Source organism: Rhea pennata, chromosome Z (genome assembly GCF_028389875.1).
Source record: "Rhea pennata isolate bPtePen1 chromosome Z, bPtePen1.pri, whole genome shotgun sequence".
Classification (NCBI taxonomy): domain Eukaryota; kingdom Metazoa; phylum Chordata; class Aves; order Rheiformes; family Rheidae; genus Rhea; species Rhea pennata.
The window spans coordinates 72964439-72980703 of NC_084702.1; the positions used below are offsets into that span (position 1 = coordinate 72964439).

The following is a 16265-nucleotide window of genomic DNA, read 5'->3' on the forward strand; positions in this document are numbered from 1 at the left end:
TTTTCCCCCTGAGGAAAGATAAAATTCCTTGGCTCTAGGGTTTTGTGTGTCAAGTGCTGAACTATTATTACTCAAGTTTGGGGGGTTTACTTTATGTGGTGGTCTCCAATTTTGTTCGGCATCTTGTAAGGATGCTGCCCTAGCTCAGTGCAAAGTGGATTTTTCACAAAATCTTGATATTCTGTTCTTGCTTGTTATTTTTCATTTAAGATAACAACGTTGCTTTAGTCTTCCTTTGGATCTGAGGTAACAAATATATTGACCTTTAACTCGTAGATAAGAAATGATTACTAAGAAGTTTCCAATGAAGGTTTGTTACAAATCTGTTCCTTTAGATGTAAAAATCTTTTGCCACTGGTGAGTTATTTATTTTTTTAAAATGCTGTATTGCACCTGTGTTTCAATGTATTCAGAGTAAACTGTCACTGAAAAAACTGGGAAATAACTGAGTTAAGCTAATATTTAGCTCTTTGTCTCAGTCTTGTATGATATTTAAAACTCTTATATGAACATATTATGTTTTTATTATTATTATTATACCTTGTTGCGTTTCCTGTTACTACTGAAAGCAGATGCTGGCATATTAGAAAAGCAGCAAATGAAAAATGTGGATTATAGATATTTTTCCTTTCTTTCTGGAAAAAGTTACAAATTCTTTTTTTTTGTTTTAACTGTGTTGACTCAATTATCCCATTTAGTGAAAAAGAAGAGCAGTTGTCCTTTGAACGGCCCCTTCCTAAAGGACAAGAGGAGGCTTTACAATAATGAGCTCTTCTTTCCACTTCTGGTATGAGAATACTGGAAGAATTGTTAATTTATTTATAAACTAAGGGTCAAATGGTGCCTTTATTTTTCTTTTTAACCTCAATTGATATTGATTTTGTTTGATTGGTTTTTTTGAAATCCCTCTTCACTGATAAGGGAAAAGTCATCTTTCTCCAGATCAACACAAGTTGCTAGCTTCCTTGGAAGCTTGCTGCATATCTAGGTGCTTTGCTGCTGTGCAGCACTCATATTCCTCACTGTATTCCGCCTTGTTTTGTTTTGTTTTCACACAGACTACAGTGATCAAAGTGCGATCACTGTAAGAAAAGAGATGCAGTGTCTTTATTTGTTTAACATACAGTAGCGTTGAGCTCCTTAGAGGGAAAAATGTAACCTGGAACATCTGTAGGGCTTCTTGGTGACAGTTTGCCAAAAACCTGCAAAAAAACTATGTAGCCTAGGAGGGAAAATTAAGAAAACCTGTGCCGTTTACAAAATGAGAGTTCCAGATTTCAAAAGGTTCCCCACCCTCTCTTCATTCCCCTGGTTAAACTTACTGTAATTTTTCAAAGTTAGTATGCATTTTTGTAGTCTCAAGTTGCCATGCCAGCTGGTTCCAAAGTTTGCCAGCAAAGCACTTGGAACAGGAAGTATTTTTTCCTGTATGCTGCCTTCAGTTTTGCAAAGGTTACCAGATGAATGCTCCCTAAATAATTTACTCTAATGTAAGGCTGAAAGAGGCTAAGGAAGACAAGTCCATTTGTCTCTCTTATGCATTTGAATATGCAAGCAATGTTTTCCTCAGTATAGAGAGAGGGTGTGCAAGTGTGAGGCTAGGGCTGAGAAAGGGTGAAGGGATGGTAGGAATATATCTTCTTTTGAGCAATATCTCTCTCTCTCTCTCTCTCTCTCTTTTCCTCCACATTGACCTTCTGAAGGGTGCTTTTTACAGCAAATGATATCAGAAGCATAGTGGAAAATCAGCCCTCTCTGACTTCATACCTGGGAGCTCCTCAAGCAAACCTCACAGTACGACATTTGATTTCAATCTTCGAATAAGCAAAACTTAGTTTAGAAATATCCTAGAGTTTTAAAGGAAATGGTGAAAGTCCTTTAAAATGTTAAACTTGCTGAAGTGAAATACTGGAGTTTAGAAGTAAAATAAATAATATAATCAAGAACTGAAAAACATAGGTCTTTTTTATAATTAACAGCTCATTTTGAGTTAATTATCTACAATTACGAAAATCTAATTGCGATTTATTCGCTACTGTCTGTGGGAAAAATTGTAGGCAAGGGAATGTGCATCACTGGCAGGCATAAATGCTATAGGATGGGTACAAATAATAGAGGAGCCCTTAATGAAAAACAAAAAGCAAATAGGAGTGTGCAGCTGTGCCAGGCTATTGAAAGGTAATTGTAGTCAGAAATGAGATATGTACTTTAAAAGGCATCTTGTCATCTCCTGTAGGGATTAATTTTTCCCTACTTGCAAAAAAAAAAAAAAAATCAATGAACAAATACAGAGCAGATTTTGATCTTTGTTTCTGTTTTTGGTCATAAGAAGCCAGTTTGTGAAAGGGAAAACTTTTACCTGGGGGAATGCTTCAAATTATAGCCAACTTTGCCAATGGATGGCTGTTTGTTTTCTGTGCGTCATTGTCAAAATCAACAGCTTGGATTGTCCTCGTGTTGGATTTGTCCCTGTCCTGCTGGCTGTGGGGAAGGAGGAGCTGGCTTGGGAAGGGCTTGCACCTTTGCGTGCAGCTGGGCCAGCACTGGGGACCTGCAGGGGTAGGACCTTCAGGCACAAGATCGCTGATTCTCTAAGATGCAACAGTCGGAGCAGTTTTTGAGGATGGTTTTCAGCAGCATGGAGCACTCAGTGAGCCCACAGCGGATTTTCAGCAATGGAGATAGTAACATGTACAATTAATGGCATGGTGTCTGGTTGTCTGTATAATTTATTTTCAAGCCTTCCTCATTGTGCAAGGTGCTTTAAAATATTCAAAATAAAAACATAACCTGATGCGTTTGTTTAGCATAAAATGGCCTTTTACAAAGCGCTTTCCATCTCCTAGACGCAGACGCTTGGTACACGCTGAAGTACCCACTCCATGTGTATTCAGTAGGATCAATATACCCGGCACCTGCTTTTGTGTGTGCTCCTGACGTCTGCATCTGGGAGAGGAATTTTAAAACAACCCGCTCTTTTCTCCTTTATTTATCTTGCCTTTGAATCTGAATGTTGTGTATCATGGAAATAAGACGTATTTAATAGCACTAACTAGTGAAGGTACAGCTTGCTGCTTTATAAGTACCCCTCCTTGGATAGTATTGTGTGCCTAAATCTTAGTCTGTAGAGCTCCCAGTTTATCCAATTCTCAGGTTTCCTGTACAGCTCTGCTGGTACAGCTTTTTAGTGCTTTCTCTCTAACGTGCATCCCTTCCTTGGATTTCACACAATGCTGCCACTACATCTCCCCGCGATCCTGTGCAAGGAACTGTTGGATACAACAAGTAGCGATTGGGTTTATTGTTATCTAGAGGCATTCTTACACAGATAGTGTATACTGCCTGCTTAAAGGATTTCTTTCCTGGATTAATTTGCCACCTTTCAATTAATTTAAGGCTTTTTATGGTTGTGCGCTTCATTCTATATCACAAGTTTGTATTTTTTTTTCCTGCTTATATTTTTAGTTTGTTGAAAATATTGAAAACAGAATTTGGTAGCACTTTCCCTCTATTTGAATGTTCATTGCTATGGTGATAGTTCCAGGAGGGAATGCTATCAGGAGTCTTTTAGAAGATTTTATGTTTATGGTGTAATTGTTTTTATTATCTTGTAAGAGAAGGTGACAATTATCTTTCGCTTCTTGTTCAACACTTTCTTATGCGCATAGTTTTTTTGAGGCTTGTTAGACATATAGGCATCTTTCTGTGGTAGAGTGCAAGCATTCTGCTTTTGTGTCCAAATACCCAACACAATTAAATATAAATGCAGAAGAATGCAGCCTTGCAGCTCCCCCTGCTGTTCCAGGCCCATGCCATTTATTTCACACAATTCCCCTCCCACTCACCACCACCTAGTTTAAAAATACAATAAAAATCACATGCAGTCTCACAGTTCTGCCACCTTGGACCTCACTTGCACTGTCCCTGCTATTCCAGAGTCTAAAGGGAAACCAGTATTCACAAGCCGGTGGCAACAGCAGTACCCATTTTGATGCGTATTTGGAGGGTTTTTGTCAGTTCTTCTCAGCGGTGGCATGCGTCACCTCCTGTCATCCATGTCCCGAGCCTCTGGAGCAGAAACCGTCACCAGGGACAGATTTTGCTTTTTGCCTGAGACCTCCCAAACTTCAGTTCATCTGCGAGTTCTCCTTGGTCTTTAGAGGTGTATCTAACCTTATGTAGTGCTCGGGCAACTTTTATGAATTTATTGAATACAGTTTGGGATTTTTTTTTTCATCCCTTCACTGTTTTGAAGTTTGGCAGACTGGCACATTAAAACGGACTGGAATCAACTGTGCTTTGCAAATGGCTCATAAAATCTGTATATCTGGAAACTGCTTACCCACTTGTTAGTGTTCCTTTTAACACTCAAGTTCCTTTTCTGTGCCAGAGTATTTTATGTTGAAGTTTGTATCATTTTTAGATGGGATATTTGCAGAGCGAACACTTGTTTGGCCAGTAAAAGAGTGCTTACAGATCTGCCAAAAGTGCAAATGCGGCATTAGTTGCAGATAGGAATTTTTCTTTTGCTCGTGGAGTAGTCTGGATATATATAGCCACAGCATCTCTCCAAACAGATGGCTGTTGTAGTCTATTGTGACATAACAGGAGAGTATATGCAGAATTAGATATACATTTTGGCTTCATTAGTGCCACATGCAGACTCTGAGGGTAATAGGTTTTCTTGTTCAGGCTGAAGGATTTTGTTCCGACATGATAACTAAAAGCTTACTGCTAGATGGGAGGGCAGGAGGGAATTAGTAGTTTTTTCTTTCTCTTTCTCTCTCTCTCTCTTTTTCCCTTTTTAGGTCTGTTTGTGATTATATATATATATTTTTAAGGCAGACAGTGATCCTTGTCGGAGTGGAGAGTGAGGAGTTCATTTCTCCTGACCTGGCTTCTTCACTAATCTCATTTTCAGGTTTACTGTGAACTGTGAGAGGGTTTTGAAGATGTGTCTCTTTCATTTACCTGAATTATGCTGATTCTTTTCCCATGATGATATATGCTGCAAACAGTAGTGTTGCATCATTACCGTTATAGTGCAAAGTAACCTTGAGCACGAAACCTATTAACAGACTTTAGGCAAAAGATCCAAGTGCAAGCTACCATAAGTAGTTTTAATAGACAGATGGAGCTCATTTGTAGGTGAGGTCTCCAAAAAAGCATGGGAATTCTGGTGTTAGAAACGCTTCTAAGCGGAGGACGGAATCACTGGCAAGAGGCTCACTAAAATGTGAGTACTTTGATATTTTCGCAAAACTTGCATTTCCTGCAAGTCTTCTGCATTGGTTATTGTTCTGTTGTATCACATATCACAACTGAAAATGCTTGGAGATTTTTTTTCCTTGCTTTGAAATATTTAAAATTCATACATCTCCTGAAGGAATTTGTTCCTTGCCAACACTTGCAGACAGTGAGAGACATTTTTGCAAGTCATTTGCAGATGCCTCCTTTACAGGAAAATGTAGACACTGTTAGTTTATTGCCTGAATTGAATTTTGAAAACCTGAATTCTATTTTTATAAATTGGAGTGGATTACTTTTTCAGACATGTCACATTGTTGCTTTTTATTTTTAAATATAATCTTGGATGAAGAGAAAATGATGTTTAATCTATATATTCGTATGTCCCAGAAATTTGTGAGTTGGAAAAGTCGAGAAAAATCATCTGAAACAAAATGTTCGGGAAAGTAGTTTTAAATTAGGAGAATTTAAACCCACCCGCACATCTTTCACACCATTTAAAAGCTTATACCAGAACCGATAGGGCAGGACTAAGTACAAAAGCCATTGGTGTTACAAAGTTGAGCAAGAAATCCTCTGTACCCCGCTGTTCTGGCCATGATTACAACTGCACTAAGCTAAACCCACTCCCCCATCCTTCTTGTGACCTTGGCTGTGCTTCAGCAAAGAGCAAGCTGAAGCAAAAGGCAAACTTCAGTAAATATTAGATTCTGTCGCTTGAAGATATTCAGGCTACATATAAAGATAACGACGGCTGTGCTCGCTCGCTCTCTTTCTTGCTCTCGCTTTCTCTGAGGTGGACTTTGTCCATTTGCAACTGAATTACTCTGACACAACTTTCCAGGTTGTACCAGTATATTGTAACTGAAGTCCATGGCTTTGCCTGGGCACTGAGGTTTTGCAGAACTAGCCGTTACATTTGTAACGGTGCTAATTTTTAAGAACCACACAGAGAAAATTTTAGATTCAGCCTGGCTGATTTGTTCTTTGTGATGCTCCTGTGGTGAGGAGGATTGATTTTTGTGTTTCTTTTGATATTTGGCTTCCTTTCCTCTGGTACTCATGCTTCAGGCCTTAATCCTTTAACCTTGAATCTGAGCATCAAGACTTCAGGAGGGATCAGGCCTTTTGATGGAGAGAGTAGGTCCTTTGTTGTACCAAATGGTTGGGAGTGGTATAAAGCAAGACAGATCTCCAGACAGTATATATTTCTCTGTTGTGTTAAAAGACTATAAACACAGGATGGGTTTAGTGGGGATTATAAATAATCTAGAGGAAGGTGGGGTATTAGAAGCAATGGAAAAGAGTTAATGACTTTTTCTTTAACATTTCACCAGTAACCAGTCTATCATGACAGATGTGTATTGGGTTGCCAAATGCTATAGTCTGATTTGGGTAACGGTTCAAAGCTCAGCATGTCGTGGAAATGGCAATGAGGTCCCTGATGGAACAGGGGAAAAAAGCTTTTCAGCTTCTCAAAGGGCAGTATTTGTGGAAGCAGATGCTAGCTTGCCCTACCCAGCATAAAGAACAGTTCGTCGGGCAGCCGGGAGAGTTCGTACTGCCGGATTTTTATAGGATCATTAATTATATGTTTTAAGGCAGCTAAGCATGGCATTCTTAACTCGATGAATTCCATTATGAATGGCCTTTTCATATTCTTCATCTCATTATATTAAATGCGTGTGACCTAAAGTTTAGCTAAAGTTATTGTTCAGGTTAACTTTCATTTAGTGGTTGCCCTAATTTTAGAAACAGTATGATCTTTCGATTTTTATGGAGAGACAGGAGTTTTTTTAATGTGTGTTTTTGCAGCACTATTTTAGATAATTTCTTTTGGAACTAGGTATGAACTTCTGTGAGGTGGCAGGGAAGGGATTTAGTCATTCCTTGATTTGCCCAAAGATTTCTGTACCCATATCCCTGGATGACAACATCCCGTTACACGGATTTGGCTATCATCTCTGCCAATAACTCTTAAACCCTCTGCTCTGTTCCGTCTAGTCTTGCATATCTGACTGCCTCCGTGACACATAATCCTACTTGTTTTGCCTTCAGATCATCCCTAATCTGGCCAAAACAGAACTCCTTACTTTTTCTTCTGACTCTCTGATTTTGATAACACCACATCCTCTCTGTCACTCAGAGTTGTAACCTCAGGGTCATTCTGCTACAGGCATATCTAGGAGCTGCAATAGTTGTCAGCAGTCTTTCTGCTTTGCAGAAAAAGCATAGCTTTATTGCATCAATGGTTAAAACACTATCCCTTATTCCGATCCTTCATCTTGCCCCTTGACTACTGTAAAATCTTTTCTGGCTGCTCAATACTCAGTCCCCTCCCTCAAAATAAACTACTGAAATCAGTATTTTTGTTGTTTTTTCAGAACTTGTCACTGTTGCTTCTTTGAAAACCTACTTCAGAGCTTCTCATCTACAGTATCAGTCTGTACGATGCTGCAAAAAATCTACACTGCTGTTTCTCATTTTATTTCCTCTGCCACTCTTCTCTGCTTCTTCAGTTACATGAGACTTAACATTTTCTTGGGTGTTACCTGTACTTTTGGCATCTACTTCTACCACATTCCCTAATTCTCTTTGACTTTTGGAACGACAGAGTCATTTCATGGCTCTCTGTAACTAAATCTTTCCTCTTTCACATCTTACCTCTACAAGGCTCTCTTTTCAGCAGAATTTACACTTTTTTTCCTCCTCACCCCTAATCCTAATTTGCTGAGTTTCTGACAGAAAGGAATGGTGCTCTCTAGCACTGTGAACTAGTCCTGCTCTTTCCCCTAACCAAAAGGATGGTCTCTGCTTAGTGTGTCCCCCTAACATTTGAATTGTATTCTAAAGATATCACCAGTAGCCTAAGGAGATTAGTATTGTAATTTAACTGAAGTAGCAAGTCATCAGCTCTTCCATATGGAAAAGTTTACATATGGTTTCTAGCACACTTAAGAGGTTAACCTGAAACAATATGCAAGTAACTTCAGCCTTCTGTCAGGCTTCATCTCTTTATGTAATTGTAGTCCCTTCTGTTGGATCTGAGTGTAGTTAATCTAGTTAATCTTTTTTTCCTTTTTTCTTTTTTAAAAAACCAAACCCTTTGGATTCCCATAATCTGCACCTACATCTTGCATCTTGTTCAGAACGTAGTTTTCGAGAGAAGGGCTAAATTTATATAGCACCTATATATTCAGTAAAAAGACACATATCATAAGGCACTGGTGGTTGCTGTTCTGAACAGGTATTTCCAGATTTTAACAAACCTATGCAAAGACAGACTTCCAAGACCTAAGCTCAGTTCATTTCTGTTGCCTGGTAAAATATAATTGCCTTTTATTTGCCAGCTGTTGCTATAACTAACACAGCCAAAGACATTTGTGTCTGGCCTAACAAAGTAATGTTTAGGTTTTGTGAGCAGGGAAACTGTGGGCCAGGGCCTGCACGGAACCCACAACTTCACATAGCCTCTGGCGATGATTTTTTTTTTTCTTTGCTTGATATTGGACATTAATGTCTGATAATGTGTGTTTCACTAAATGGTTTTAAAAGAGATGTTTACCTTTTATCAATGGAATAGTTCCTGTCCAGTTTGAATTTTATTATGCCTTTTTTCCTGAATATAGGAACAGAAAAAAGTGTAACATGTTCTATAAACATCTTGATTGAATTAGTGTTTTGTGATGCTGTCACGTTCACATAAAATTCTTGCATCAAAAGGAAATCTTTGGTGTGTTTTTGTGCAAGACACAGGCCAAGATTTTAGCGTTGTAAGCCTTCAGATAGGCATCTATGTCTGTATTTAAATACTTACAATAAGTGACTGATTTTTCAGTCACTTTTTCATAGCCATCAAGAAAACTCTATGAAATAAGTAGCTTTATTGGATTAAAGGCAACAGAAGTTGCCAAAAGTTAATTTTTTAATATTACCAAGAACTACCTTGTCAAACCTACATCTGCTGGGTATGGTAATCCACCAATCTAAGTGTACTTTGAGGTCTTCTCTATTTACTTCTTTAGGCTCTAGGAATTTTTTTTTTAAACAGATCAATAAACAATCTCAGTATTTTCATTTTACTAAGGAATATAATAAAGATTACTACTAGTGTAGTAGTACATCATTAATATACTACTAAATGATAGAATGACTCTGTCCCACAGATGTAATTTAATCATAAAAAATGGCTAGAGAAGTTCAAAGATGCATCAGAATGGGTGTTTCCAATAGAAATGGGATAGTATATAATACCATTTGATAGTATTCTGATGTGAAGGCATTTGAGATGTCTTCATAGTATAGCTTCAAAGCATAGCATATAGCTATGGAGTATAGCATAGAGTAAAGCATACAGCTTTAGACTCTCCAGATAGCAGATTTGCTGGTTCCAAGATCTGTAAGACTACAGTGCTGACAGACTTGTAACAATGAAGAACAGTAATAATCTATAGTTAAAATGCTTAATTCAATCATCATGTGGTACAGATAAAGTAGAAAAAGGAGACAGATTTTTGATTGGAAAAGATGGGTCTTGTAAGTGTGCTGCTGTGTTAGCTCAGTGGTAATGGTTCCTATTCACTAGAATACTCAGATTCAAGGACAGCTGCTTCATAAGAACCGCAAAGATAAAAACTCTAATTGTTTATTATGGGATTTGATGCATTTATGAAAGATTTTTGCTTGCAACATGTTCCCTGTGATATCAGAAGAATAGTCAGTGAGCCAGGAGTTCACCTCAAGATTCCTAAGAGCTAATGTATTTGCTGAGGTTGTTCATTTTTGTTGCTGTCAATGTGAGAAGCTTTTAACTTTCTGTTCTTCCATCTCCTCACTTAGAAAGTGGGAATGAGAGTTTATCATGCCAGTATCCTGAATATTGAAAGTTAGCATCTATGAAGTGCAACTTGCTCAACGAACAGAAGCAGCTCTCAGCCAAACAGGAGTATTCTGGATAAGGCACCAAGACAGGCTCATTTCTCTGAAGAGCATGTGATCCTTCTCCTGAAGGAGCGTTACGCAGTTTGATCTACTGGAGAAGTTTGGGTTTAATTCAAAAACTTTGCCCTAAACAGAGATTTGCATCATTTTCTTGTGCTACTTTCACTGGTGGCAGGCAGGCAGGCTTTTCAGATGCACAGACAGTGTTTTGAAAGATTGTTTTTATACCTATGACTTGACATTTACATGACTTTCTTTTGTGAAGCTGACAGCACTGCTTGCTGCAACGACAGCTGCTCCACACTGCTCTGCAAGAAAGGCCAAACACACAATCACAGCATTTTGTCCTGCTAAAGCTTTGCCAGTCCGCTTTTTGTGGTCGTTCCTGTATGACTGCCTGAAAAGCTTGATGTTGGATTTTTCTGTAGATTCAGAGGAAAAGAGAGAAAGTAATCAGAGCTCATTTCAGCTGTTTATTAGGGAAACTCTTTAACATATGTGGGAAAGGTGCTGGTGGGCAGTTGACATATAACTAACTTAAAGTGGAATGAGGACAAGGCTTCAAAGAAAAGACATGAAGATAATTTTAGGCAGAATTTAACTTATTACTTGCTACAAATGGACCTTTAACTGCATATATTAAATGAAATAGCAACTTCATTGAAGATAAAGGCAATATTTTGATTGATTCAGTGAGGCCAGAGTTTCACCTATGGCTCATATGATCTAATAGGTCATTGCTAATTAAGGGCGTATGTGCCCTCAGTTCTCACTGCTGGAATTAAATGCTCTGAGCACCACTCACTGAGGGAATGGGGAAGGAACTGGTCTCTTTGAAAGAGTGGTCCGGAGGACCTGTGCTATGGATACACTGCTAGAGCACAATATATGAAAAAGCTTTTAGTGTAGTTGCCTGTGTAACTTCTCCAAGATGAGAGAGAAGTGAAACAAATGCAGCAGATCCAAGAGAGACAATTCAACAGAAAGGAAAAACAGAGTGAATATATCAGGTCAGATAAAACTGATACAGCCATATATGTTACTGAATTACGGGACAGTGAGCCTAAAAAAGACTGTAAGAACTGAAAGCTCTACATCACTCCTTATTGTGTGCACATTGACAAGTAGATTGTAGGCAATCACTGTCTACATATGATTTCTGTAAGGAAAAAGAAATCCCTTCATTACAGGCAGGTTTGATAATATTTTTATTTCGGTTATAAAAGTCTCATTGTCTACTGAGATGTTTCGCATCTGTCCCTGCCCTCCTACCTTTTACGTAGAAAAATACATGAGAAAGGAGATGAGCTCTGTCCTGAAGATCTCAAAACTATAAATGAACATGTTCTCTAGAAAGGAAAGCAGCTGTCTCTTATTAACATGCACTGGATCCCACCAGTGTCATTAACATGCTGATGCATCTAACATAAGCCTCAAAATGCCAGGTTTCATAATTGGGCCACAAAATCTCACTCTAGGCTTGAAAATGGCCTTCAGGGTCTGTATTGGAATAGGATATTTCCCCTGCTTTTTAAAGGAGGGGAAAAATATTAAGCTTGATTTCTTCTTTTTTTCAAACATTCTTTATTTCAATATTAAATAGGCTTTCAAATTTTAATAGTGTGTTTTGAGCACTGTTAATCTGCTGACAGGAACAGATTGCTTTTGTCATAAGGAATGCAAGGGTGATCATGTTCAGTGATGGGAGATGGCCCTGAAGTTCATTTCATGCATTTCTTTTTTGCCTGCAACACTCTGCCTCTGTTACAGTGGGATGGCTGAGTAAAGCTGGGTTGTGCACCCCCATAACAGCCCTACAAAAGCAGCAGTAAGTGGACCAATCTCCCTCCTCTCCCATGTGCTGCTCCAGTTTTTAACATCTCAATGTGTTTCTCCCCTACTCTGATAGAAAGAAGGGGCAGGATATGTTGCCTTGGAGGAGGATTCCAGGTTGTGGGTGAAGATGTACTAAGGAGGGTCTTCTCCTGTAACTCTGTTGTCAAGGGTTTTTTCACAATTAGCTTTAAGCAGATCTAATGTGGAACATGCACCACCTTTAGGTGTCTCCTTTTGTTGGTGAGTTGAGCGATTGGAAGTTGTTCTGGTTTTCTTCCATGTCTGTTCACCTGCTGTTTTGGGGCCCAGGTTCTTTACCGGATCACCTTTCATCCTCTCTTTACTTCTGTTCCCAGGCGTGGATGATGGTAATCACATTTCCTCACCTCATGAGTTCTCAGAAAAAAAAAAACCCGTGAAAACTCTGAGATATTTAGATATTTTGGAAGTAGAGGTTTACATGGATTAGAGTTACACCTGATAGGGTGTACCCCAGCGAAGGCCTGAGAAAAGGAGTGTTTGCACAGGAGACCAATGAACTTGCTTCCTACAGCCACTCGTCCAAACTCTACAGATCTTCTTTTCTGTCTGTGTCAACTTCACAGACAGTTGCACTTTGGAACTGGTAGTGTTCAAAGGTGCAGTTTGGTAACTTGATTTGAACTGACCTAAATTTGGACCCCTATTATGTATTGGCACTTCCTTCTATGTCCAGCATTTGTGATACTGCTGCTTTACACTGAGCTGGGTCTGAAAACTGATCTGGCTTAAAACTCTCCCGGCCAAAGGGAGAGAAAAAAAAGAATAATTTTCAGCCAGCTTGTCAAACCACATCTGAAATGGCAATAGGGGTTCCAGCTACAAAAACATATTGCTTAGGTTGCCTACTTATCACCAGTTTTGCATCATTAAGTGTTATGCATTCTTGGCCTGATATAATTGCAGCAGATTGCACACATGAACTGTTAATTATTTTATTTTTAAAACAGAATTTGCAAAGCAGGAAAATAGCATTCCAATGTGTTTGCTTTTGGACCTAACCTATCAAGACAATCTGTTAGTTTGATGATGGTAAAACTCCCAAGCCCTTGTCTCAACAGGGCGCTGTAGGGTACTATTAAGACAGCCATCTGTTGAACATACATACTGGAGGCACGAACTGCCTTGCATTTTGGGTTTCTGACTAGTTATAAGATAGTTGTGTTCTCTCGATACCACTGATCTGCTCTGAAAAATGTGTGGAAAGATCAGAGTTCAATGAAAGGTGAGGATCCGAGTTTAGAATCAATGACTAGGAGCACTAGGTATGGAGTAGGAAGGAGATTAAACCTTTTAGGTATACGCATGTTGATAGTAAACGCTGCTGTGTGGCAAGAGTCTTAGCTGCTTGAGTAGCTTAGCACATCAATAGATCTGTAAAACTCCATTTTCAGACCAGGGCTGCCATTATGCTGGATTGATTCATCATGATGAGCAGATAAAGCAAGTCAAATTCTATCAGAGTTTTCCTGCATTAATTTAAAAATGAGTTTAGTTGGCTCTAAATGGACATTTGTTTTAGTATCTTGAAGAACTGACTTTCCTCTATTAAAGCAGAATAATGTATCTATATAGTGCCCTAACTTGAACAGTACATAAAGATTAGTAAATAAGACCCCATTAAAAATACTTATAATGTAAGTAACATGGGTCCCAATAGCCTTTCTAATGTCCATTAATGCTTATTCTGAGGATCAGAGCTCATTTTACTGAGCCATTTAGTCAAACCGTGTGATTATTTAGAAAGTTAATTCATGCATACTAAAATCTAGCTTAAGTAATGCAGAGGGTAGGAGGTAAAACTCTATGGAGACGATAGTCCTTTTTGTTATTTAATGATCAGCCATAATTAACTTGCAAATTTGAAATAATTAGAACAAATTAAAGGTATTTAACTTTGCCTCCCTAAAGAAAAATTCAAATTGCACCAAATGCAGCTTTAAATTATTCAAGTCTCAGAGGTCTGTGCTGGGTTTTTTTACAATGCCTTTTCTATGATGAGAATACCAATCTGCTTTTTGTCAGAAAGCATCCTATCAAGTAATTGTTCTTTGTGTCTAATAAATGACAGCTATTCTTCTTTGTAAAAGTATTTCAGTCTCTGAAGACTACACCAGCATTTCCATGGCATTTTAATTCAATAAAACAAAAGGTTAATGTTTTTCTACTTTTTAAGGAATGCAAATACTAGCAGTATTCTGTGGGTCCTGAATGATATTTAAAATTTGCTATTCAAGCTCAGCAAGGCTATCGCGATATAACATACACAAAATGGCAAACTGTTCAAGGTATGTTTTCCTTTGTTGTTGAAGTATTTCGATATTCATAAGGAGGCAGTGATGTTGAGGCTTGCTTCTTTTCTGGTAATACTACCTTGCCACTCCTGCCTTAGTGTGTAGATGAGATAGGCTAAATAAAGACCTTAAAAACCTATCTTCTCTGTTGCGTAGTTTCAGGAAATATTATGAAAATTCATCAGATACAGCCCTACAGGAGGTCCTACTGACCAGTTTATGTTTGAGTGATATGATGGATGGCCGAAACTGAAAATAGAGAATGACCTGTCTGGTCTCTTAGTATCGCTACCTGATCCCTTTGGACCACGCGTTAGTTTTGAATTTCTCAGATTGCAATAGTTACGTCTTTAGTTTTACTAATTATTCCATAGCTGAATAAGTTTGTGCTGAAATAGCTCTTTCCTCACATTTTCTTTGCTTAATTTTGACACATTGCTAATTATTGACTTTCTTCTTTTTCTGTGTGTGTGTAAATCTCTGCATTATCCTTTTTCCTCTGTTTTGTACACATCTCAGATTAAGTGCTTGTCATTTTTCAGTTTGATTCTTTATCCTTACTTGAGCAAAACTTTAGAGTGAGCTTTCCTTGATTAAATACTGAAGATCCAGGCTCTAATTCATTGTTTAGTGAGCTATAAATGCCACATACTCTTGCTTGTGTTATTTCCTCATAAATTAGCTCCTCTAACTTCCTCTTCATGTCTGTTTCCCTTTGAATTCCCTCTGGCATAGCGTTATCTAAACCACAGCTCAGTATTCTGGAGGTAACCTCACCATCTAAAAGGTATCACTCACCAGCAGAGTAAACGCCTCCTCCTCCTCTACAAGACAAAGGTCACCGTCTTCACAGATCTGTAGGTTGTAATTAAATGTACTTTAAAGGCTCAGAAAGCATCTAAATAATGACTACCTCAAAATTTTTACATGCTGTTAATCATCTAGATGTAGAAGAATAAAATATAGAGCCCTGCATTATCATAGAAATCTGGTCAAACGATGTATCTTAAAACTCTTTAATTGGTTGTTAGGGTTCAGACCCACCTCTTGCTGTGCTCTGGGTTTCCGGAATTAGTAGGTTAGTTTCATATAATTCAAATAAGTTACTAATTTTGTCCACCATAAATTTTAATAGCACTTTGCAGTATTATTAGCAGCCATGCAGTTTGAAGCTCTAAAGTAAACGGTGGTTATTCAGAGAAGTTTTATCCAACACTTCAGCCAGTTATTACAGGTCGTGAGCCATTATCGAAATGTTCTGCATTAATAATACAGGAGTAATACTAATTGTCAAACAGGCGCAGTGGGCCCTATTAAACAATGACTTATACAGCACATTGATTTTAAACTTTTAATTCAGCTATCATTTTCTGGTGGGAAGATCAGATACCTGCTTTTTTCAGATGTACAGTAACTTCAGTAGTGTGATCTTTTATGTAAAAGGTATTTACATCTTTATTTTGTGAATCAGCCTCCATAAAACAATACTTCAAATAATGTAATATGGTAGTGCTCTTTGCATTGCCCATACAAAAATTGGTGCTTGCACAGAAAAATAATTTGTGTACTCTTACATTAACTTCAGAAGGCCGTGTGTTCCCCCCGTGCTTGCGAGTAGAACAGTGTAACTTGAGTTGAACTGTATTCCTTCCATATGGATCATCCCATTTTTTTATATGTGTGTGTGTGTGTGTGTGTATGTATATATGTATATGTGTATGTATATGCATATATACTTAAATTATGGGGCTAATGATGTATGCCTGTTGGATATCCTTATTTAAGGCTTTATCTTTTTCCTGAGAGCAGAATGTAGAAGTGGTAGGTTATCCTAAGGGAAATGTATGTTGATAAGGCCACAGAAGTAGTTATAGTTATATTCTTCCTGTGTGCATCTGTGGGCTGCAG

The 16265-nt window shown here is 38.2% G+C and overlaps 1 protein-coding gene across 5 annotated transcripts in view; it reads left to right on the plus strand.

Moving 5' to 3' along the window:
- The window catches only part of KIAA1328 (KIAA1328 ortholog), a 169288-nt gene that overhangs the window by 116397 nt on the left and 36626 nt on the right, over positions 1 to 16265 (plus strand). The gene's annotated exons all lie outside the window — the stretch shown is intronic.